Here is a 25,322-nt window from a genome sequence, read left to right as displayed (position 1 = left end):
TATTAAAATCTCATATATATACATATAACTGAGTTTGTTATGTTATATTTTTATAAATTTATAGCTTATGTTAATGACATGTATTTAAAATGTGTTTAATGAATACTTTTTTTTTATTAGAAAAATAAGAATGTTATATACTTTACATGTAATTTATATAACTGATGAATTTCAATTTTTAACATACTCATACAAAGATAATTTTAAGTAGGGACTAAAACCTTTTCCCCTTCCATTAGTTTGAATTTAATGCATTGATTCAATGGTCTAGATGAGTATTGGTAATATAGTAATACCTAAACAAAAATTACATAGGTTAGTACATGGTTAAAGTATAATCTATGATATAGCAATAATAAACAATTCTAATAAAATAATATATTATTCAATTAATATTTTTCCATTCATATTTATTTTTATTGTACTTATTCTTATGCATGAGATTAAATATTAGGTTTACTAGCAAAACAAAATTGTAACCATAAACTTTCAAATAATTATAAACACCAATTATGTGATACGATTATTTAAAATCTCATATATATACATATAAACTGAGTTTGTTATTTTAATTTTTTATAAATTTATAGCTTATGTTAATGACATTGTATTTAAAATGTGTTATGAATACTTTTTTTTTATTAGAAAAATAAGAAATCGTTTTCTTGTTGTTTATATTCTTACATGTATTTATATAACTGATGAATTTCAATTTTTAACATACTCATACAAGATATTTTAAGTAGGGACTAAAACCTTTTCCCTTCCATTAGTTTTGAATTTAATGCATTTGATCCATTGGTCTAGATGAGTATTGTGTAATATAGTAATACCTAAACAAAATTACATAGGATTAGTACATGGTTAAGTATAATCTATGATATAGCAATAATAAAACAATTCTTAATACAAATAATATATTATTCAATTTACTATTTTTTTTCCATTCATATTTTATTTTATTGTACTTATTCTTATGCATGAGATAAATACTTATGTTTACTAGCAAAACAAAAATTGTAGCCATAAACTTTCAAATAATTATAACCACCAATTATGTTATACGATTATTTAAAATCTCATATATATACACATAATGAGTTGCTATGTTATATTTTTTATAAATTTATAGCTTATGCTAATGACATGTATTTAAAATGTGTTTAATGAATACTTTGTTTTTTATTAGAAAAATAAAAATTGTTAATACTACTTACATGTAATTTCATAATTGATAAGGAATTTCAAATTTAACATACTATACAAAGATAATGTTAAAGAAGGGACTAAAACTTTTCCCCTTCTATAGTTTTGAATTTAATGCATTGATTCAATAGGTTCCGATGAATATTCTGTAATATAGTAATACCTAACAAAAATTACATGGGATTAGTACATGGTTAAAGTATAATCTATGATATAGCAATAATAAAAAAATTTTTAATACAAATAATATATTATTCAATTTAATATTTTTTCCATTCATATTTTTATTTTTATTGTACTTATTTCTTATGCATGAGATAAATACTTAGTGTTTTACTAGCAAAACAAACATTGTAGCAATAAACTTTCAAATAATTATAAATAACAATTATGTTATACGATTATTTAAAATCTCATATATATACATATAACTGAGTTTGTTATGTTATATTTTTTATAAATTAATAGCTTATACTAATGACATGTATATTAAATGTGTTGTACTTTAATTGGTAGAAAATGCGTATTATATTTTTATTAAATAGTGAACAGTTATTAATTATTATACTGTTGAATATCTATTATTGTCAAAATTTAAACTATAAAAATGGTCATAAAAAATTAATTTAACTTTTCAATAAATTTTTTTCTCTGGTTATAGGTGAAAATGAGCAATCTTTTGATACACAAGAATATTTTATATAAATAGGTATATAATACGATATTTCTCACTAATTAGTTAATTTTCGTAATTTTGAGGAATTTCGGCAAGATTCTAGTACTAAATGAACGTTTATAATATTTTTTATAATCGATAAATGAACAAATTTCGAAGAACTTTGTACCACCCTTGTATTTTTGGTTATTTAGATACTGATAGATATAAGAAAATATTTTTAATTATTATTAGTTTTTGTTCAACTTAAGAAATAAATTAATGTAGAAGTGAACGTGTTGCGGACACGCGTTCGGTCCTTTACGTATGCAGGTAAAATTAATCATTAACGTGCGACAGCAATAACTATATTCGTATATTTATTCGCAATGCTATTTGTGTTTAAAAGATTGTGTTAATCATACGAGAAATTTTGTCACACGGTACACGTTATTTACCAAGAACCGCGCGTGCCTCGCTCGCTCGGAAAACAAAATAATCTCGAACCCTATATAAGTGCCCAACAATAGGGTTGCCGATAGTACATAAATAGTTCCACGAAGTTCGCGACTTTGTCAAACCGTGTGCCGTGCACAAGCAAGGTTGGTTGTACCTGCCTATATCATATACTTTTATAAGAATATTGTTATGTGAGTTACGTTTTGTCGACCTGTTATCATTTCAAATCACTGTCCCTCGCATCACATTCCGTAGTTTTTTAATATTAACACTGACACTCCGGCACATATTATATTATATTTTTTAAACTGAACTGATAATATACGGATTACGGATTGCAAATTTAATACGCGAGAGCGTTAACGTCAGAGTATATCGTGTTCAGAGCAACTGAATAGATACTAAATAATAATATGTTGTTAAAATATGTCGTAAAATAATTTGGAAATAGATTCTAAATGTAATAATCATTTTCTTATTTCGCTGTACGCGTTTTTCTCCGATTCGGTTTAATAAACATTTACCAGTAATATATTAGTTTTAAGTCAAAACAGTGAACACTGTTAATCGGCATTAAAATCTGTGTTAAAATATTATCTATGTATAATCCATGATTTAAGAAAAAAAAAATCGTGGTATAATCAAATGCATGTTATCAACTTACAGTACACGACTTTTACATTATACTGGCGCCGTGCCTCCTTGGTTAACCGTGCTTGGAGATAAGAGATACCTTGAACCTGTTGGTTGTTTACTGTTTAATGTTTACCGTTTTCATTTGAATTTTGAAATTCAATCTTTGAGTAGGCTATTCGTTGTTGTGCTAAGTTCACAGGTTAATCGCGCATATTAAGATATGCGAGTTTCTTATACAACGTTCACATACACGCTCGTCGATCGCGACAACGACGCAAGATTCTATTTCCGCCCGTAGCTTCGCGAAATTTAATACTGTTGATTCTTTTGGACCGTTAGTTGACACGCGCGTTTAGATCCTCACACGCAATAGTGGTGGCGCCTAATCGGCACAGCTCAAGGGCATGCGACATAGGGCGGAGTTTTTAAGAGGTGGCATTTAATATTTTTAAAATATATAATATAATATACTAAATAAATACATTTTGTGGCTATACCATGTGGTCATAATTACGTTTGTGTCGATGTGTAGGTACTTTGTGTTTGTATACCCGATTTACGAAGTATACATTTTTAATTTAATTTGTATAAAATAAATGTATAGAGGTAATATATATTAATTTATAATATTAATAAAGGAAATAATGTAAAATTAAATTAATAATAATAATATTATTATTATTAAAGACACCGTCTAGACTCATTTACTATTCTAAGAACGCCAGTTATTAAACCGATCACATTAAAATATTCTCTTTCTAAATATCATTTAAATTTAAATAAAAAAATACTTATTAGCTTAACCTATAGGTAATACATATAAAATAATATTTAATAATATAAATTTAAAAATTTAAAAATGTTTATAATTTGCTTTTAAATTCTAAACATCTGTTATAACTTATAACTGATATTGAAAGAAAGCTAAAGAATAAAAATAAAATTGAATCGTAAAAAAAATATAATGGTTTATTTACATGCATTTAATACTTTTAACTAGGGCAGCAACAATCCATTGATAGGCCCTAATGTAAGACAAAATGTATGGCACTAATTTTAACATTTTTTGAAACAGTATAGAAGTAATAATGTTGGTAATTTTAAGTTCATCAATCATCATATTTTTAAACACTTCTCAAGTAATCAAGTTAATTAAAATAAATAATTTATTAAACAATATATAATAGATATGTTCATATTTCTCAATTTTAATATACCTAATATTAAATTAAAATAACAACACATAAATGAAACTATCAAAAAAAAATTTAATATAATTGATTTTATTTTAAAATGTTTTTCTTCCTACATATTATCATATTTGCAAAGTCATTTATTAATTTTTTAAGATCAATTTCATATTTTGTCCTTGAGTTTTCAGTATTAAGTATACTTTACTAGTTAATCTTTCTTGAGAAATTGAATTTCAAAGATAGTTTCAAAGAAAATGAGCTTTCAGTCATAATGACAGTTACTAGGAGACTTAAAATATATATAATATAAGTAGTAAGAATTTCATCATAAAGAGATAAAAAATCATTTTCAATACAAAATGTAAATTTTTGAATTTTTATAATTGTCTTTTTAAATTTTATGTCCTATCATATCATTATGGTAAAATAATATCAATCTATAATGGAAAGATTACTTTCCATTTTTTTTTTTTTTTATATATAATTACTTAATTAATTAATTTTTCCTACTCTTATTTAAACACAAAACCTGGACAGTGAACTCAATGCATACTTTTTGTCCCCTATTGTTACGGCACTGTTGCTTACTTAAACTATTATTAAATTGACAACTATTGTTAAGAACCCTTGAATATTACATATTTGATTTTTTATATTTATCTATTTATATATGTTAATATATATATATAGAAGTATTTCATTATAATCATAATGCAGAGTGTGTTGTAAGACGCTGCTACCGTGGGAACCGCTGAATAAGGGTTTTTGATGTGACACGGGTCACTGTCTCGACAACACACAGGGAGTCATTCTTAGTATGACCAGTTTTAGATTAACAATTTGTAGCTATACTTAAAAATTTTACTACCAATTTTATAGGACATATATTAATTATTTTAGTATTAAATTAGTGCACACATTTATTTTGTGTTGTGTGTAAAATCCATAACACTATTAACCAATTCATAAAATATTAGTTATTATATATTACTAATTTCAAAATGTGTAACAACCTAATGAAATATTTGAGATTTTTCATAACCACACAGTTAGCACTACCCTCTAGACATAGTATTGATATTTATTGGTTTTACTATATTTTATGGAAAAAAAAATATATATATTGCAATAGGTAGTTAAAATAACTTATCATATATTTTCAAAATTTTGGTAGATACATGTAAGAAAATTAAAGAAATATAAAATAAAAATGTTAATATTTAATGTTCTTTATTTTCCCTCTCATAAATAATATATTTTTTATTTTATGTTTAAAGGTACTTTATTAGCAAGAGATCAAAACATGGAGTTGAAGAAAGTTCATAAAGCTGGTGTTTTGGTAGCTGAAAAACAAAAAATATTATCAAAACAGATAAAGGATTATACCATCTAATTGGTTCAATTACTGAAGGATCTCCACTTAATTTATTTCATTCATGTATAGAAACAAATGGTATTCCAAAGACCTGGAGAAGTATTTTAATGCCATTTGAAAATAAAAGTTGAAGTAAATCTCAATGAAAATGTGACTAGAAAAGGCACAATCTATAACAAGGAAAAAAAAGCTAGTCACAATGTTCCTGAAACAGAAGAGTTTTCTGAAGAAGATTTACTCAATGGTCTCAATGATAGGGATTTTCATCGATAATTGTTAAAACTATCAATACCGAAAACAACAAAATCATTTGGAGGATGTCAAACTCCTAGTCAACTTTTGAAGCATAAATTTCATCGAAAGTTTGTTAAAGCTTGCTTAATCATTGGAAGTCTAGAAAATTCAGGTACATATAAATTACTTATTTTTTAACAAAAAAACATTATTTACTTAGAAATGGCTTTCTTTTTTTTTAATTTGAATAAAGGAGATTATACATAGTTATTATATACAACAAATAATACCTATTTATAAGTAAATTTTTGGGTTATTATGAGATTCAAAAGAATTATATGCTTTATCTTTAAAATATTATTATTGGTACTTTCTTGTTATACAAGACTACTTATTATCGCAACTAGTACAATATATTTAAAATTTAAGATATTTATGAGTTGCGTACCAGCATTGAAATTTACATTTACCTATCATTATCTATATTATTAGTTTTTGTAATATTGTGTTTCATTTATATAATATTTATTTGATAGTTAAAAATAGACTATTTTTCAGTATCAGCCAAATGTTGATGTTAATTACATGTTGTTTTTATCTGTTTTTTTATTTTTTAACTATTTTTTTATTAGTTAAGTAATAATAATATTGACAATTGGTCTCTATCTAAGACTGAATAAAAATTAGGAATTTGTTATTTTACACACCCAAATAAAATAATTACTAATGAATCATATTAAAAAAACATTTAATTTTTATAATAAATTTATTATTGTAACTTGTTCTTAAATTTAACATTTTATTTGTAAAACTACCAATTTTATTCATGTTGTTGCCGTTCATCAATGACAACAATATTATTCATTGTATTAATATTATTATTATTGTTATTCAACCATTTATAGCTTATGAAGTTTGCTATGAATAAATACTATGTACTTAAATCTTTTCTTTATTTCATTTTTTTTTTTTTTTTTTTAATGTAGCCATTCATAATACATGTTAAAAATATTCACTAAAAATTAAATATGATTTGTTAATATAAATAAAATTGAGGTAGTTTCTGATAATAAGAAAGTGGTCAAATTTAGTATTATTAGATAGCAGAATTGATGTTTAACAAAACACTGTATTCTCGTATAACAAGAATGTACTTAATTATTTTTATATTTAAAATATAAACTATAATAAATAACCAGAATAAAATTAGATATTATATTTTAGTGTAACAAACACAGATTTAAATAATATTATTAAATTTTGTTTTATCCTTTTTTTAAATATAAATCCATTACTATAATTCTACATTAAAAATTATTTTCAAAATAAATTTTAATGTTATTATTATACTATTTAATACATAATAATAAATAAATACAGTATAAAAATAATAATAAGTTATTTTAAATGTTTTATTTATAGATGAACAATGAATTAAAACAACGGAATTTCAAACGGTGCTTATACTATAAAAAAATTGGACAATTTTAAAGATGCATTAAATTCAGTGAAGTTGACTCCAAAAGTGTTATGTCCATATATATATTTTTGTTAACTTATCTTTGTTTTCTTTTTTAATTAAAACTGAAACTTGTTATATTTGTATTCCTATTAGTTTCATATTTAAAATTAATGTTTTTGTTATGTTTAAAAGGTATTAAACGCATTGTTGCGTAAAAGCAATATTTAAAGACTTGCTCAGTATTTCAAATTTTTTTTCATATGAATTTGATTTATTGTTTTTTATTAATCTACATTAATATAAGATATTGCATAATTATCTTGACTCCGCATTACATGTACTGCAACAATTTTTTTTTTTTTTTATCATTTTTTTCATTACCACTAATTTTTAATTTTGTATAAGTACTTTCGCTTATTTTATTATATTCAATAAGAAGTAACTAAAGAATTTAAAGCCATATTTCATTGTATAACTATCAGCATTTTATTTTTACTGCTGTTATTCTCATTTTTTGTTTTCGTGTAGTTAACATAATGAATAAAACGAATGTTTAAAATAAAATAATTTGTTAACATTCTCTCACCAAGAAATTACTGATGTAAAAAAAAGTAATAATTATAGGTATGTTATTTTCTACAATATTATACATTAAAACCTCTCTGTAACAGAATCACTTGTGCCCAACAACTTTTTCTGTTATAAAGAATTTTTTGTTATAGGGAGATAGAGTTATAATATATTATTTGAATCGAGGCTATTGACATTTTCCATTATACGGATTAATCTGTCTAATAGAGGGTCTGTTATAGAAAATTTTTACTGTAATCAATAACTATACTACTCTGATACGACTTGACTGATTTTTTTTCTATTATTTAGCATTCTATGCATTTATAATTAATTCTGTGGTGTTAGGACTCAACCAAATTTATTAAAAAAATATGCATACTGTTTTTTTTTTATATAACAACAAAGAAATAGAAAATGCAACCAGGTCCTCAAACTTAAAACCTATTATAATTATATATTAATTAAATTCTATTATTTTATTAAGTTTGTAGAGTGTCTGTTAAAAAGTAAGCAACTGGGCACCGCCCTGCTGTACATTAGGTTGTTAAGTGTGTCACTATTATGTGTCTGTTACATTTTCATTGAATAGCTCACCGTTGAAAGTGAAAAATGATTCTGAATTGAAATGGTCTATTAGTCTAAATGTCAATACAAAGTTTTATTTATTTGTATAATTTCTTCATAAGTAGTTTATTTTACTTAAAATAGTACAGTAGGTTGATATAATTTTTCCGAAAATATTGCATTTTTTATGTTATAAGTATAAAATATTATACCATATTTCTATAAATACTGTAAAACTGATAAAATAGATTTATAGTATAAATAAATAATATCTTAAAATAAATTAAAAATTTAATTATGTATAATAAAATTCAAGATAATAAAATACCCGTATAATATGTAAAAGTTTTAAGTTACCGCAAATAATGTTAAAACAAAATAACGTAATATACATCATTATTTATGGTTTAAATAAGTAATAATTATTATTCACTGCTAATACGAATTGTGCTGCACGACACGGGCGTCGGTTGTACGGCGGCCAGTGGGTTTCAAGAAAACCATCCTTTTTGTCCGTCGTGTAGATATGAATTGTTCCGAGAAGTTAATCGATAAAAGTAAATCTTGTGCATGGAGCGTAGACCAATACTCCTAAATATGAAAAACACAAAAATACACACAAGCGAATTCGGGGAATTCAGCTAGTATATAATATATAATATATTATTATAAATGTGTGTGTTTGTCATAGTGTGTAAGGCCACACGACTACGCGACGCACACAACCGTCGGGCGACGACGGAATCGTTCGAGGTAAAAGCATCGACATAATATTATCGAGACAACGGTACATAGTGCTACAGTATTATTATTTTTATCTATGAACCCATATTCCTGAATGTGAAAAACACAAAAATTCACACGGGCAAAGTCGTGTAATTCAGCTAGTATATAAAAATGTATATAGGTGTATTACATTAAAGATTTTTGTGTAAGTATTTATATAAAAAAAAAAAAAACCCATATCATTGAAAAATCAATGCACTTACCGCTATACTCAGAATCTATAATTTAATGATCTTTGGGGGGATATTAATTCTATCGGCAAGAAAAAAAAATCTTCACACAAATCCTTACTGCTGTATACTTACCAGCCCGAATGAGAAACGGCTCGAGCGAAGGTTCAGAAAACATGTTATTTTATAATGGATAATAATACCACGTCAGTATATTATTCAACTATTACAACATTAAATAAAATTATCCATATCCAAGCAAAATAATCAAAATTTTTCTAAATTCAAAATACCTACAAAATAAAATAAAATAATACATTACTCATTGCAGAGATGGGATATTTAAAGTAGAGGGCCAATTTTTTGAAAATTAAAATCTAGCGAGGCATTTTAATTAGCATCACATTTTGTTAATAATAAATAAGTGGTCATTCTCTCATGGGTGTTAACAGTTCTATTTTCATCATAAATTGTATGTTTTGTTGCGGACATTTTAAGCACTATGATAACACGAAAATAAGTATATTTATAATAAAGTATATAAAGTATATTATGTAATACACCATTTAGTATTTATATGCGTTATAAATACATATAACACAATAAGTAGCGGGCCTTAGTTTCTTTCGATTCAATTCCAGTAATTCCACCGATAATTATTTTACAAATCGTCGGCTTTTTACTTATTGTACAGGCAAATAAAGAATTATATTTTATTAGAGTTATAAATGTGATCAATGATTAAATGATAGAGGTGTAAAACGTAAGGTGTAGAGGGAATTTAATGCGTTGATGACAAAAATTCTTAGAATAGATCTATGGTACATAAGTACTCCATAAATATATCTATGCTTGCGTGCAATTTATTTAAATTTGCAGAACAGACTACAGACTGTACCTATGTTCATTATACTTGTACAGTTTATATATTACTTTTAACATAAATATTTTAATGTCGATTCCATTATACCTATTGCAAAATTGCATGATATTATTTTATTATATATGCATATTATTTATATTTTATACAATATGCATGTCTTGCGTGTATTAATACTGTTAATGTATAGTACATCGCACTCAATATAAGTACATATTTAGATATCCTTTGAGAATTGAAAAAATATGTGTAACTATATTGTGGTATGGCTACCTTAATTATAGAGAATATTATAATATTATTATGTATTATCCAGCTAAATATAAACATTGTTGTCCGTCATTTGAATTAAATAGTTTTAATTTAATTCTAGATTTAAATTAAACTAACTTAGGTTATATTATACGTAGCCACGTAGATAATAAAGAACATTTACAGTATTATTTAATACACAAATTAACTTAATTTAACTTATAAAAAATATTTTATTTTATCAATTATTAATTCTCAAGAATTCTTGGAGATTTATTCACAATTAAATTTGTACATTTATAAATTGAATATTATAATTATCATAAATTGTAAGCTAATATAAAATGATCAAAGTCAAAACTTTAAAACATTTCTACAAATTACTATACTTGATTACAATCTAGTAAAAAAAATATCATTGGATTTATTTTAAAATTTTGTTATTTTTAAAAATACATGTTTTTATGGGTACAACACGATTGCGAACGAATTAAACTTATCAAAGAATTTGTTTTTTAGATGAAAAACGAAGGCTTGCGAACGTTTTTTTTAGCACGTTGCTAATCTTATAATTTCTGAATATTTAAAAAAAATTATTTATTTTACATTTATTATCTATTACTTGTATACATTTTTTAGATTCTGAACGGAGTGATGAATGTAAGATTTTACAATGATGTATGTTTTTTTTTTGTTGTGTGTTACAGCATAACTAGTCGAAATAATGCTTCAATTTCAAACTTCGGGGGTGGTTTCACCGATGGAAAAGTGAATATCCTTGGTGCATTTTAGAGGTAAAAAGTAAACATTTTCCAACAGTTTTCAAAAACATCGAGAAAAACAAAAAAATAATAACGGAAAAACGGGAATTTTTACGCAAAACAAGTTTTCGTCATATCGAATTTTTTATATTGCTATAACTCAAAAACCTAATCGATATAAATACTTGAAATTTCCACTTAATGTTTATATTAGTGTTTCCCATACACAGTTAAATTTTCAAAGATTGTTGAATTTTTTTGAATTATTTATAGACAATTGAAATTTTCAATTCTTCTAAGTTTTTTTTTTTTAAATAACAATAAAAATTTTTTGGCTGACCAGAAAATCTTGAAAATTTAATACAAGGTTTCTTATAAGTTGTTCTTAAACTGATAAAAAAAAAATCCGAAATCGTTAGTCACAATTTTTTTTTTATGAGCGCTTAAAGTTCGAATTTATACGAAATATATCAAAATTTCAAAGATTTGCAAGTAATTCTATGGTTGGAAAATCGTAAAAATTTTTTCTTTTATAACTAAGTTTTGAAAATTTGGTACAAGATTCTCCATAAAATTTTCTTCAAATATTTGTAAAAAAAACTCTACTGGATTCAGAAAAATGTTTTTATGAGTGTTTGAAATTTAAAATGTCATAATAGGATACGACACCCAAATCGCCCGCGTCATTACGCCACTACCGATAAGTCATCGACATGTCGGCAGTGACTTGTATGTCCGCACGCGCATGCGCGCGACGTATTTCATCAAATACGTAGTCGCTAGTCGCTCAATGTTATATCAGGTTACATAGGGACTACCTCGTTATTTATATTTTGTTCTTAATCATTCATGAATGATACTTTTTACCAGGTCAATGGAATTGAAAACTTATTATAGGCTATAATTAATTTTGAAACGTCACCGAAGTGCGACAATACTACCAAGCCAAGTGTCTCCGTAGTAACGCAGACCGTAATGACGCGTTATCTCAACACCGCTCGTATGGCGCTTGATACCAAAGGTATCATTTTCGCTTAGTTCTTTTATTTTAAAATTATGTGGTGGCCGTGAGAACGGCCGTTTTAGGATATCGGGATTTCTCCCGTATCAATTAGTCATTATTTTTTCTTTTTCTTTTTCTGGCTTCCATCCATTTTATTATGTAGCAAAGTACATAATATTCAATTAATACGTCCATCGATGGATCTTCTGTATTTTTTTGTCCTCCATGTCTGCAGGTAGCAACTATTGGTGATGAACTGTTGATCGTTTGTTTTGTTGCGTCTTATATACATTTCTCCAGTGAGAATCCGATGCGTTGATTGGCCAGTAGGATGGGCCTATCAAATACTCGGATTCTTACAGGGAAAATGTATATAAGACTCAATGAAACACGAACGATCATCAGTCCATCACCATGGATCGCCCGGGCAAGTACGACGAGCAAAAAAAAGCGGCCGCGGCGGAAGCAAGAAAGAAATGCATGCAATGCCGGAAAAGCAGTAATTCCGGACTTAGCTCGGTGCGAGCGGTGGACACGGCAAAAGAAGAAGAAAAAACGCCGACGAAACTTAGAGAAACGAGAAAACATTGAGAAATGGGTGAAGGATGTGAACAGATATTATTGAACACGTGCCGCCAGAAGACCGGCACACTTAAAACGGCCGTTCTCACGGCCAACACAAAATTTTATAACAAAAACTGAGCAGCAAAAACGACACCGTTGGTACCAGGCGGCCACACGAACTGTGTTAAGATCACGCGTCATAACGGTCTACCTGAACCAATGAAAACCTCGGAAAGGTCGGCAGACGGGTATAAATACCGGTACATCGGCCGGCCACGACACATTCAATCGTCGACCTCTCAGACGTTCGGACCTAACCACTCAAGGAAACACGGAGAACCACTACGGACTATACACGAAGACTGTCGCAACCGACGAAAACGATCAACTGAGCAAACAAGCGATCCATCGACGACCACCAACGTGAATAATAATGATACCGGGCGACAGAGCTAGTCAGTGCTCCCGTCGATATCACCGACCATCCCGCACCAGCGCGGTAGTCAGCGGCATAGGATGTGCTTGACCCGGCGAATATACACGTTTCAAACGTGTAATCAATACTGTCCTTTTTAGGACCGCCAGACTTGGACTTGTGAAGTTTGAAACTACGGAACACCGACGAACGCGCCCGGTTTAACATAACCATTATTTTGCGGCCAAACGAAACTATAGAAGTGTGGCCGTCTCGCACCTGGTGGCAAAATGCCTACAACACTTCTACATTATGTCTCTCCAAGCGAAATATAGTGAAAACCTGGGTTCAACGAAATTTTTTCGTTGAAAACGGCCACTAGGCGCCGGATTACCACACTTCCAGATTTCTTGGCCGAATGTCAGTTCAATTATCGAATTAAGTAAAGACCAAATACGGCTTACCTTAACCGTGCGGCGCACTACTAAAACGGCCGTTCTCACGGCCAACACAAAATTTTATAACAAAAATCAAACGAAAATGATACCGTTGGTATCAGCCGACCATACGAACTGAGTTGAGATGACGCGTTTACGCGCTATCCACTATATAAATACAATATAAAAATATGTTTATTTTATTCCATATCGATTTATAGAGTACCAGTAGCAAGCGATATGAACTGCTGGTAAAAATGAGCTGTCTAGTCATATATTCACTGTTATTTTTACACGATTGTAATATGTATAATTTAATAAAAAAATAATTATAAATCTATTTCAATTTATTGATATTAAATTAAACTTACTAATTAATTATACAAATAGTGTTGTGGCAATATATGAAATCTAATTACCATGCATAATAATGCTGATCGAACGGAGGTGCATATTATGTACATTTTTAATAAAATTGTTAACTTAAATACAACAACATTATCAAAAAAGTCTGTACATAGTATTTAGCTGTACATGAAATTAATAAATTACATACGAATTGTGTTATAAAATATATACATGTCTAATATTACTTGGGTATTTAATTAATCAACATAATAGGAACGCGTATAATTTCAAAATTATATAGGTATTAAAATTATAACACACAATTTTCATTTGTTACGAATGTGTCCATTACGTGTTCAGTAGATGATAACAGTACCGAATATTATCGTGAATATTTTTGGACTGTGAACCTAGGTAAAATCGATGGACGATGATTAAATTTTTAAGTTACTTATTCTATGCAACTATGATTCATAAAAACGTGCATTACCTATAATATAATAAATATCAATATTATTAATAATATATATCATAATTTTAAAAAAATAAATAATTAATAGATTATACTATTTTGATTCATTATAAATACATTCTTTTACAACATTTCAAATTTTACTTTCTTACAATTTCAAAATAATAAATAATTCAACATCTTAATAGATTTTTACAGTAATCGTAACCTAATCTAGTACCAAAATATCATAATCGAGAAAATATTATAATTTTAGAAAATGTAAATAAAAAGTACAATACCTCAATACCACCATATACATTAAGTAGTATTTTAAAAAATACTAAAAAAGTTAATAGGTACATGTTATGGAGAATACTCGATTCATATAATACATATAGATTATAGGTATTACGTATAAAATTGAATAAAAAGAAAAACAACTTAATCTATAATAGTTCAACAATTTATTTACAAGACTTACAAATTATAAAATATTTAAAAATTTGATTTCAACGAAAACTAGTGTTGGGCACAGTCGATTAATTAGTAATGGAGGCATTTTCATAATCGAGATATCATTGGAAGTAATCATTTGAAATATTAAAAATCAAGATATTGCCATTATCGAGAGATCTCGATTAAATTCATAGAATTGTTTAAAATGAAAAATTAAATATCCCACATAGCAATTTCATAACATCAATATTGCAAAGCCTTTAATACTAAATAACATTTTAAATATTATAATTCTAGTATTTATTTAATATTTAAAAGGTTCAAAATGTAATATTTTAACTATAATACTTTCTCAATGATAAAATGTAATTTAAATTAATTTTTTAAAAATAATAATAGGTAATGAGCATTAACGAGTTACTTCTTTTTTTAAAATAACATCTCATTTAATGCGTTGATTTATTTTATAGTCACGTTAAGTTATTTTTTCTCTTTGGATGATCCTTCAAGATTTATTATTGCATTTCGTGATTATAAAAAAAAATAATAATAATAACAATAATTATTATGTTAAAGAAAAATTATTCTGCTATAGATTACAATGTAAGTATTGAGTATTCTAATCATTATAGATTGTCGAAGTGTTCTGCATTATGTCTGGATTTTTAAATATCGTGTTTAAATACAAAAAGATACCTAACCTAATCTATATTATTGATTAAATATACTATAATATTATAGTAATTGTATATTTAAACAATGCTAATAGTTAATGGAACTTACAAAATGTTAAAATATATGAATCGACTTATGAGAAATAAAGAATAATATTTTATATTATTTCTTGTTCACAGAATAATGTAGGTATGTGTAGAACTCCAGATATAAGATTAGTGCCATGCCTGTAATTATTATTTAGAAAAGAAAAACAAGTATTATCCAAGCCCAATATCTTATATTATACGTTTGTAAACTGTCAGTTTTAATTAAAATTTGTAGTTTGTTATATTTTAAATTCTTTCATGGAAATGATAAGAATAATTTTGCTCTGAGTGAGGGAGTGACCCATCGTATTTACTATTAACTAATTTAATTTTTTTGTCGGATTTCATAATTTATAAGTACCTACAGCAAAATACATTTTTTTTAAGATATAAACACCTACATTATAATATTATGTTATTTATAAATCTTTAACACTAATTAGTGTAAATGGCGTAATTATAAGTTTTATATGAAAAAAAAAGTTACTTATTTTTTCCAACGAACTTGTAGCTTTAAGAAGTTACATAAAAAAGAAAAGTAATTTTTAACTTAAAACTTAACTTACATTTTTCCAAATTAACTTAACTTAACGAGTTAAAAAAAATAGTTAACTTGACCAGCTTTAGTATAACGTATTATATTTATAATGGCAATAATAAAATGAGCTAGAATCAATAATTATGATATGTATAGAGATATTAAAGCTAAGTAATTTAATAATTTAATATTTATAATATTTTCTAGAACGCTTACGCTGCAGGGAAAAACATTTATATTAGCTTAAAGTCATTTGTTATGTGATAGCTGTAATAAATGATATTTTAATATATTTTATATATGTATATATATATAGCAACCTTGCAAGCAAATTTATTTTCTATCATATTGGTTTTTAAGTAACCGGCTAAATCTTTGTTAATTTTAACTTTTAATTGTTCTAAATATAATTTGGATAAAAAGATATAATCATTATTAGGTTCCTATTTATATAATAACGCTGTAGTACTGTTATTATTGTAAACTTTTCCTTTACACACGGTATTCTATACCATCATATCCAACGGTGTCACTCATTAACAATGTATTATAATATGACGTATAAAAATATATATTACAATACTTAGAAAGCATACAAGATTATAAATTTACAATTTACAAAGTAACCAATTTTTAAGTTAAAATAACTAAAAATATTGTCAAGACTTGTAAATATGGATTTAGTTCTTAAAAAAAAATTCTTAAACATTTTTTAATCAACAAATTGATATATTGATAATTTTATTAATTTATTTGCTTCAAACAAAATGAGATTGTTTTTACTTTTTGAATAAAATAATAAAATATGAAGTAATATGTAAATTAAATCAAATAAAGTTTTTTTTTTTGTTTTAACTTTATTATGTTTTTTCTTATAAATATTGATACTAATTTAATGTGTAAAGTTATATTAACTTGAATAGGTTTTTTAAAAAAAATTAATGATACTATTACATAGTATGAGTAGATGAAAGATGTAGCGGTAAATCTTCCCATAAGTATTTAAATACTTGCAATTCTTTTGTCCCTCCTGAGCAAAATTTCTGCGGGCGTCCTTGGCTTATTGGCATTAGACAGTATTGTAAGGTACCTGAATATAATATTATAATGATATAATAAATACAAAATTAAACACGTCGTTTCCGTCCGATTTGAGCGACAAAATACATCGCACATCATAAGATTCTGGACGCCGGACCGTTGAGATGTTATTACTCCTATTATTAAATCTACATTTTACACGGGTAACCGGTATTTTTATTTGAGATTCACAATGTCGCACAAGCTGCGGCGTTGCATTAGCGTAAATATTTATCCATAATAAAGCCGTGTAATAATACCAGGAGTACGTAACGATAATGTTATCGTTTTTTTATAATTTTTAAACTGACGAAAGTAAACGTGATGTACTGAGCGTAATTAATTTGCCATGTTATACGAGTTTGTAAGACGGAGAAAACACATGCAGGTGTTGTGTAATCTTAAAAGATCAATAAAAAAAAATATATATATAATATATATATTATCATCAAATTTTAAAATATTTTATTATTTGTAAGTCTTGCAAATAAATTGTTGAATTATTATAGATTAAGTTGTTTTTCTTTTTATTCAATTTTATACGTAATACCTATAATCTATATGTATTATATGAATCGAGTATTCTCCATAACATGTACCTATTAACTTTTTTAGTATTTTTTAAAATACTTATTGTATATGGTGGTATTGAGGTATTGTACTTTTTATTTACATTTTCTATAATTATATTATTTTCTCGATTATGATATTTTGGTACTAGATTAGGTTACGATTACTGTAAAAATATGTTAAGATGTTGAATTATTTATTATTTTGAAATTGTAAGAAAGTAAAATTTGAAATGTTGTAAAAGAATGTATTTATAATGAATCAAAATAGTATAATCTATTAATTATTTATTTTTTAAATTATGATATATGTTATTAATAATATTGATATTTATTATATAGGTAATGCACGTTTTTATGAATCGTAGTTGCATAGAATAAGTAACTTAAAAATTTAATCATCGTCCATCGATTTTACCTAGGTTCACAGTCCAAAAATATTCACGATAATATTCGGTACTGTTATCATCTACTGAACACGTAATGGACACATTCGTAACAAATGAAAATTGTGTGTTATAATTTTAATACCTATATAATTTTGAAATTAAACGCGTTCCTATTATGTTTATAAATTAGATACCTAAGTAATATTAGACATGTATGTACAAATAAATAATAGTACATACTTTTTTGATAATGCTGTTGTATTTAAGTTAACAATTTTATTAAAAATTTACATAATATGCACCTCCGTTCGATCAGCATTATTATGCATGGGAATTAGATTTCAAACTTTGCCAAAACACTATTTGCATAATAAATTGGTATATGTTTAACATAAAATCAATAAATTGTAATAGTTTTTTTTTTTATTAAATTATACGTATTAATATGATATAATAATCAAGATATTTCGATTTTATTGAAATAAAATACATTATATAATAATCGAATGATACCTATCTCGTTTGTTTTGAAAACAATGAATTCTTGGTCTCGAAACGTATATAATTCTTTTGAATAAAAATTATCTAGAATGGTGTCCAGATTGATGAGCAAATCGACATATTACCTCGATTGTGAAAATAATCGAAAATGTTTAAATTAAATTTTAACGCATCGAATGTTTCTAATGTTACAATGACAATTATGATACACACATTTTACAATACTTGTAAAATAAAAATATTTATGTTGAATCAAAACAGTATAATCTATTAATTATTGTTTTTTTTTTTATATATAATATATGTTAGTAATAATATTGATATTTATTAAATTATAGGTAATGCACGATTTTATGAATCGTAGTTGCATAGAATAAGTAACTTAAAAATTTAATCATCGTCCATCGATTTTACCTAGGATCACAGTCAGCAAAAGTTCACGATGATATTCGATACTGTTATTATCTACTAAACACGTAATGGACACATTCGTAACAAATGATAATTGTGTTTTATACCTATATAATTTTGAAATTCAATGCGTTCCTATTATGTTGATTAATTAAATACCCAAGTAATATTAGACATGTATATATTTTATAACACAATTCGTATGTAATTTATTAATTTCATGTACAGCTAAATACTATGTACAGACTTTTTTGATAATGTTGTTGTATTTAAGTTAACAATTTTATTAAAAATGTACATAATATGCACCTCCGTTCGATCAGCATTATTATGCATGATAATTAGATTTCATATATTGCCACAACACTATTTGTATAATTAATTAGTAAGTTTTATTTAATATCAATAAATTGAAATAGATTTATAATTATTTTTTTATTAAATTATACATATTACAATCGTGTAAAAATAACAGTGAATATATGATTAGACAGCTCATTTTTACCAGCAGTTCATATCGCTTGCTACTGGTACTCTATAAATCGATATGGAATAAAATAAACATATTTTTATATTGTATTTATATAGTGGATCTCAACTCAGTTCGTATGGTCGGCTGATACCAACGGTATCATTTTCGTTTGATTTTTGTTATAAAATTTTGTGTTGGCCGTGAGCACGGCCGTTTTAGTAGTGCGCCGCACGGTTAAGGTAAGCCGTATTTGGTCTTTACTTAATTCGATAACTGAACTGACATTCGTCCAAGAAATCTGGAAGTGTGGTAATCCGGCGCGTAGTGGCCGTTTTCAACGAAAAAATTTCGTTGAACCCAGGTTTTCACTATATTTCGCTTGGAGAGACATAATGTAGAAGTGTTGTAGGCATTTTGCCACCAGGTGCGAGACGGCCACACTTCTATAGTTACGTCTTAGTTAAGTCTGGGGGTCCTAAAAAGGACAGTATTGATTACACGTTTGAAACGTGTATATTCGCCGGGTCAAGCACATCCTATGCCGCTGACTACCGCACTGGTGCGGGATGGTCGGTGATATCGACGGGAACACTGACTAGCTCTGTCGCCCGGTATCATTATTATTCACGTTGGTGGTCGTCGATGGATCGCTTGTTTGCTCAGTTGATCGTTTTCGTCGGTTGCGACAGTCTTCGTGTATAGTCCGTAGTGATTCTCCGTGTTTCCTTGAGTGGTTAGGTCCGAACGTCTGAGAGGTCGACGATTGAATGTGTCGTGGCCGGCCGATGTACCGGTATTTATACCGTCTGCCGACCTTTCCGAGGTTTTCATTGGTTCAGGTAGACCGTTATGACGCGTGATCTTAACACAGTTCGTGTGGCCGCCTGGTACCAACGGTGTCGTTTTTGCTCAGTTTTTGTTATAAAATTTGTGTTGGCCGTGAGAACGGCCGTTTAAGTGTGCCGGTCTTCTGGCGGCACGTGTTCAATAATATCTGTTCACATCCTTCACCCATTTCTCAATGTTTTCTCGTTTCTCTAAGTTTCGTCGGCGTTTTTCTTCTTCTTTTGCCGTGTCCACCGCTCGCACCGAGCTAAGTCCGGAACTACTGCTTTTCCCGGCATTGCATGCATTTCTTCTTGCTTCCGCGGCCGCTTTTTTTTGCTCGTCGTACTTGCCCGGGCGATCCATGGTGATGGACTGATGATCGTTCGTGTTTCATTGCGTCTTATATACATTTTCCCTGTAAGAATCCGAGTATTTGATAGGTCCATCCTACTGGCCAATCAACGCATCGGATTCTCACTGGAGAAATGTATATAAGACGCAACAAAACACGAACGATCAACAGTTCATCACCAATAGTTACTACCTGCAGACATGGAGGACAAAAAAAATACAGAAGATCCATCGATGGACGTATTAATTGAATATTATGTACTTTGCTACAATAAAATGGATGGAAGCCAGAAAAGAAAGAGAAAAAATAATGACTAATTGATACGGGAGAAATCCCGATATCCTAAAACGGCCGTTCTCACGGCCACCACATAATTTTAAAATAAAAAAACTAAGCGAAAATGATACCTTTGGTATCAAGCGCCATACGAGCGGTGTTAAGATAACGCGTCATTACGGTCTGCGTTACTACGGAGACACTTGGCTTGGTAGTATTGTCGCACTTCGGTGACGTTTCAAAATTAATTATAGCCTATAATAAGTTTTCAACTCCATTGACCTGGTAAAAAGTATCATTCATGAATGATTAAGAACAAAATATAAATAACGAGGTAGTCCCTATGTAACCTGATATAACATTGAGCGACTAGCGACTACGTATTTGATGAAATACGTCGCGCGCATGCGCGTGCGGACATACAGGGCGGTAAAATGTTAAAACATTTCATGCCCGGCCGACATAAGGATGGTACCGAGTCGGTTTCCCTAATATACTTAATATCTAAAAAATATTAAATATTAAATAAAAAAAGATTATCAAGAGTAACTGAATAACGTATTTTGATAATTATTGTCGGTGACAGAAATCTTATAGACAAGAATAATACTAATAGACAATACTCTGACACATCTGACGACAAATAATGAAATGATCGAAGCCGAACGGCGAACACCGAAATTATTAAACCCAAGTACAGTCACCGTTCGTCGTCCCGGCGTATATTATCGCAACTCGCAAACATGCAACGATACAAAATATAACGTCGATATTCGGTAACGATCGTACGGTAAAACCATCTACGGATGATGCAATCAACGTACGCATATAAATATAATACAATTTTGTAATCAATATAATAAATAATAACGGTGATATAATAATAATCCTAAAATAAATAATAATATTCAATTAATATTGCCACATAATGTTTATCCGTTTGCGATTTACGACAAGAAACAATGGTAGGTATACAGCTACAGTCTACAGCACCAAAACGGCCAACAAGTAATAAAGGAAAAACCCAGTTATATAATAATATTGGCAGTGGCAGTGATGGGCATAATCGAACGATTAGTAATCGAGAAATTTTCATAATCGAGATATCACTCGAAATAATCATTCGAAATGTTTGAAATATTGCCATTATTCGATTATTGAGAGATCACTCGATCAAAATAATTGAAATATTTTAAACGAATAATCCAGTAATATCTTGTAATGAATATTATCGCATTAGTTATCATGACAATCGCTAGAAACCAAATTTTTAAATAATCTCATTCAATTGGTAAGAAATACAAATTATTTTCTACAGTAAACTGTTAGTTATTACTTATTATGCCTACGGAATAATAGAAAACATTCGATGCGTTATAAATTAATTTATACATTTTAATTTTTAATAAAATACTTTTACATGTTTTTAAATATACATAGTCACATAGATGTACATTCATAGCCCATAGGGTTTAAAGGTAGTAGGTACCTAATAATCAATTACATTAAAACTGAATTTAAAAAACCTTTTATTAAACGTAGATATCCAACAGTTTAATTCGAACTTTTTACGCTGTAAATACAAAATCGCAGATGTAATGTTGGCCAATTTCAAAGATTCAATAATATCATAATCTATATATTTATGGAATATTAACACGGTACTCTATGTCTCTATGGTGATCGTGAATCGCAAATGCATTTTTTTTAAAAAAGTAGAAACTGGTGATCTATATTCCATATGAAAATGCGAAAATCTGCTGAGAACATATAGGGAACTTACTACTTAGATAAAATATAAGCGTAATCAAATGAAAATTAGATTTAGATTGAGCTACGATTCCTATCGTACAAATCGGGCTTCGTGGTGGATTTGAAATTTATTTGTGTAGATTTTTTTTTTTATAATTTTTTTTTCTCTTAATCCTAAATAAATAATATATTATGTTAATATTTTAACACTTTAATTTTTTGTATGATGTATTATAGTTTTTTAATTTTTTCATCGTACTCCTGTGCTAAACTACTACGAACCGCCTTTGCAAGTATTAAAACTGTTGATACACATTTTGTACACTAAGTTTTAACAAATTCAATAACATTAAATTTTCCGAAATATATAGATATCTATTTATACATTTTTTTTTTAAAAAATTAATCTAAAATTAATTCAACTGATGATTTATTTTCATTTAATTAGTAAAACGATCAAATCGTCTAACACGCAAGTAATAGTATGAATTTTGAATTATATTACCTATTGTACTTTTATGTCTAACTATGTTTGTGGTCAAATATTTAAGTATTGCCCTCTTCAGTTCGTACACTAGAATATATGTCCTCCAAGAGTTTAATAATTAACACCCGAACCATGTACCTACGCGAGAAGTACCTACAGTAAATAGGTATACCTACACATTTATATTTAGCTAGATAATAAATAATAATATTATAAGATTCTCTATAATTAAGGTAGCCATACCACAATATAGTTACATATATTTTTTCAATTCTCAAAGGATATCAAAATATGTACTTATATTGAGTATGATGTACTATACAATTAACAGCATTAATAGGTATATGCAAGACACGTATATTGTATAAAATATAAATAAATATGCATATTATGATAATAAAATTATATCATGCAATTTTGCAATAGGTATAATGGAATCGACATTAAAATATTTATGTTAAAAGTAATATATAAACTGAACAAGTATAATGAACATAGGTACAGTCTGTAGTCTGTTCTGCAAATTTAAATAAATTAAACATAAGCATAAATATTAATATATATTTATGGAGCACCCACGTACTATAGATCAAGGCCTATTCAAAGAATTTTTTAACAACGCATTAAATTCCCTCTACAACAGCTATATCATAGATCACATTTATTACTCTAATAAAATATAATTCTTTATACACCAGTACAATAAGTAGAAAGCCAACGATTTGTAAATAATTATCTGTGGAATTTCTGGAATAGAATCAAAAGAAACCAAGGCTCGCTACTTATTGTGTTATATTTATAACGCATATAAATACTAAATGGTGTATTATATAATATACTAAATACTAAATCAAACAACTTACAAATACACGGAAACTATGTCTTTGTTCAGCGTAAGCAAGTACCTACCGATAAGGTAATCAACTTCCGAAAAATAATCTTTAAAATAATACATATTATAACTGGTCAACTGGTAAAATAATTTAACATTTAACACTTAAAAATTGATAATCATTTCACTAAAATACACATAATTTCCACAAAATTATGAGTTTTGAAAAATATAATTTTCGAACCATTTCACTAACCTGCTCACCCGTAATAATATCATTATAACATTAGTAGCAATATAAAACTGTATTTCCAACAGCTGAACTGCTCATATAAACATAAATACATAATATTTAGTAGGATATAATATTAATTCGCTTGTCCATTATATTTTAATTTCAATGACAATTGTTTCAATTGTTTAGATGAATAGGTTGTTATATAGTAATACATAAACAAAAATTACATAGGATTAATAGGTACATGATTATAGTAAAAATTATGATATAGCAATATTTAACACGTTCAACGCCAGCGTCGACACGTAGTCGATAAATTAGTTATTAACTTAAATGTCTTATATATTTTTCTGGGATTGTTTGATTGTATAATTTATGATTACATTACTTATTGAATGGTATATTTGGTTTTGTTTTTGGTCTAAAAATACATCTGTTATTTCAATTTTACCCGGAATGTAAATAGGGAACTAAAGTGATTTTATTATTGTTAATTTAATACCAACATATTATGTACTGGATATTATCGTCTAAACTAAATAGAATTTAATTAAATCTAAAATATTTTAATTAAAATTTTATTTATAAGTTATAAGCAAACACATTTATATAGTTTCTTCAATGATATTATGCATGTATCTATGCAGCAGTTTATCGAGAATATAAAATTAAGCTATTAATTAAAATAGTATAATATATTAAATAATATTATTAGTTACCTATAAAGTATAAGAAAATATATGTGTAGGTTCTAAATTGATATACAAGATAAACAGAAATAAATGACAAATAATATATTAAACTACTATAGTTGACCGGTCGGAAATTTGTTGCGACGACGCGGTAATGGCACGGCGAATAGGCCGTGGCATTGAACCGAACGTGTTAATAATCTCTTAATGCAAATAATCTTTTATTTAATCTTTTATATTTTTTTCCATTTATACTTT

General features: G+C 27.3%; 2 long non-coding RNA genes across 2 annotated transcripts in view; one reads left to right on the top strand and one right to left on the bottom strand.

The window, feature by feature from the left end:
- Positions 1 to 1,325: 1,325 nt before the first annotated feature.
- The window catches only part of LOC126551960 (uncharacterized), a 39,263-nt gene continuing 15,266 nt past the window's right edge, over positions 1,326 to 25,322 (bottom strand). The window contains exon 14 of the long non-coding RNA XR_007605818.1: positions 1,326 to 1,369. This is a non-coding gene — a long non-coding RNA (uncharacterized LOC126551960). The remainder of the gene's footprint in view (positions 1,370 to 25,322) is intronic.
- LOC126551961 (uncharacterized) overlaps positions 2,425 to 25,322 on the top strand; it is a 43,555-nt gene continuing 20,657 nt past the window's right edge. Inside the window, exon 1 of the long non-coding RNA XR_007605823.1 lies at positions 2,425 to 2,463. This is a non-coding gene — a long non-coding RNA (uncharacterized LOC126551961). The remainder of the gene's footprint in view (positions 2,464 to 25,322) is intronic.

Source organism: Aphis gossypii, chromosome X (genome assembly GCF_020184175.1).
Source record: "Aphis gossypii isolate Hap1 chromosome X, ASM2018417v2, whole genome shotgun sequence".
Lineage (NCBI taxonomy): Eukaryota > Metazoa > Arthropoda > Insecta > Hemiptera > Aphididae > Aphis > Aphis gossypii.
This window is presented reverse-complemented; position numbering and strand designations above follow the sequence as displayed.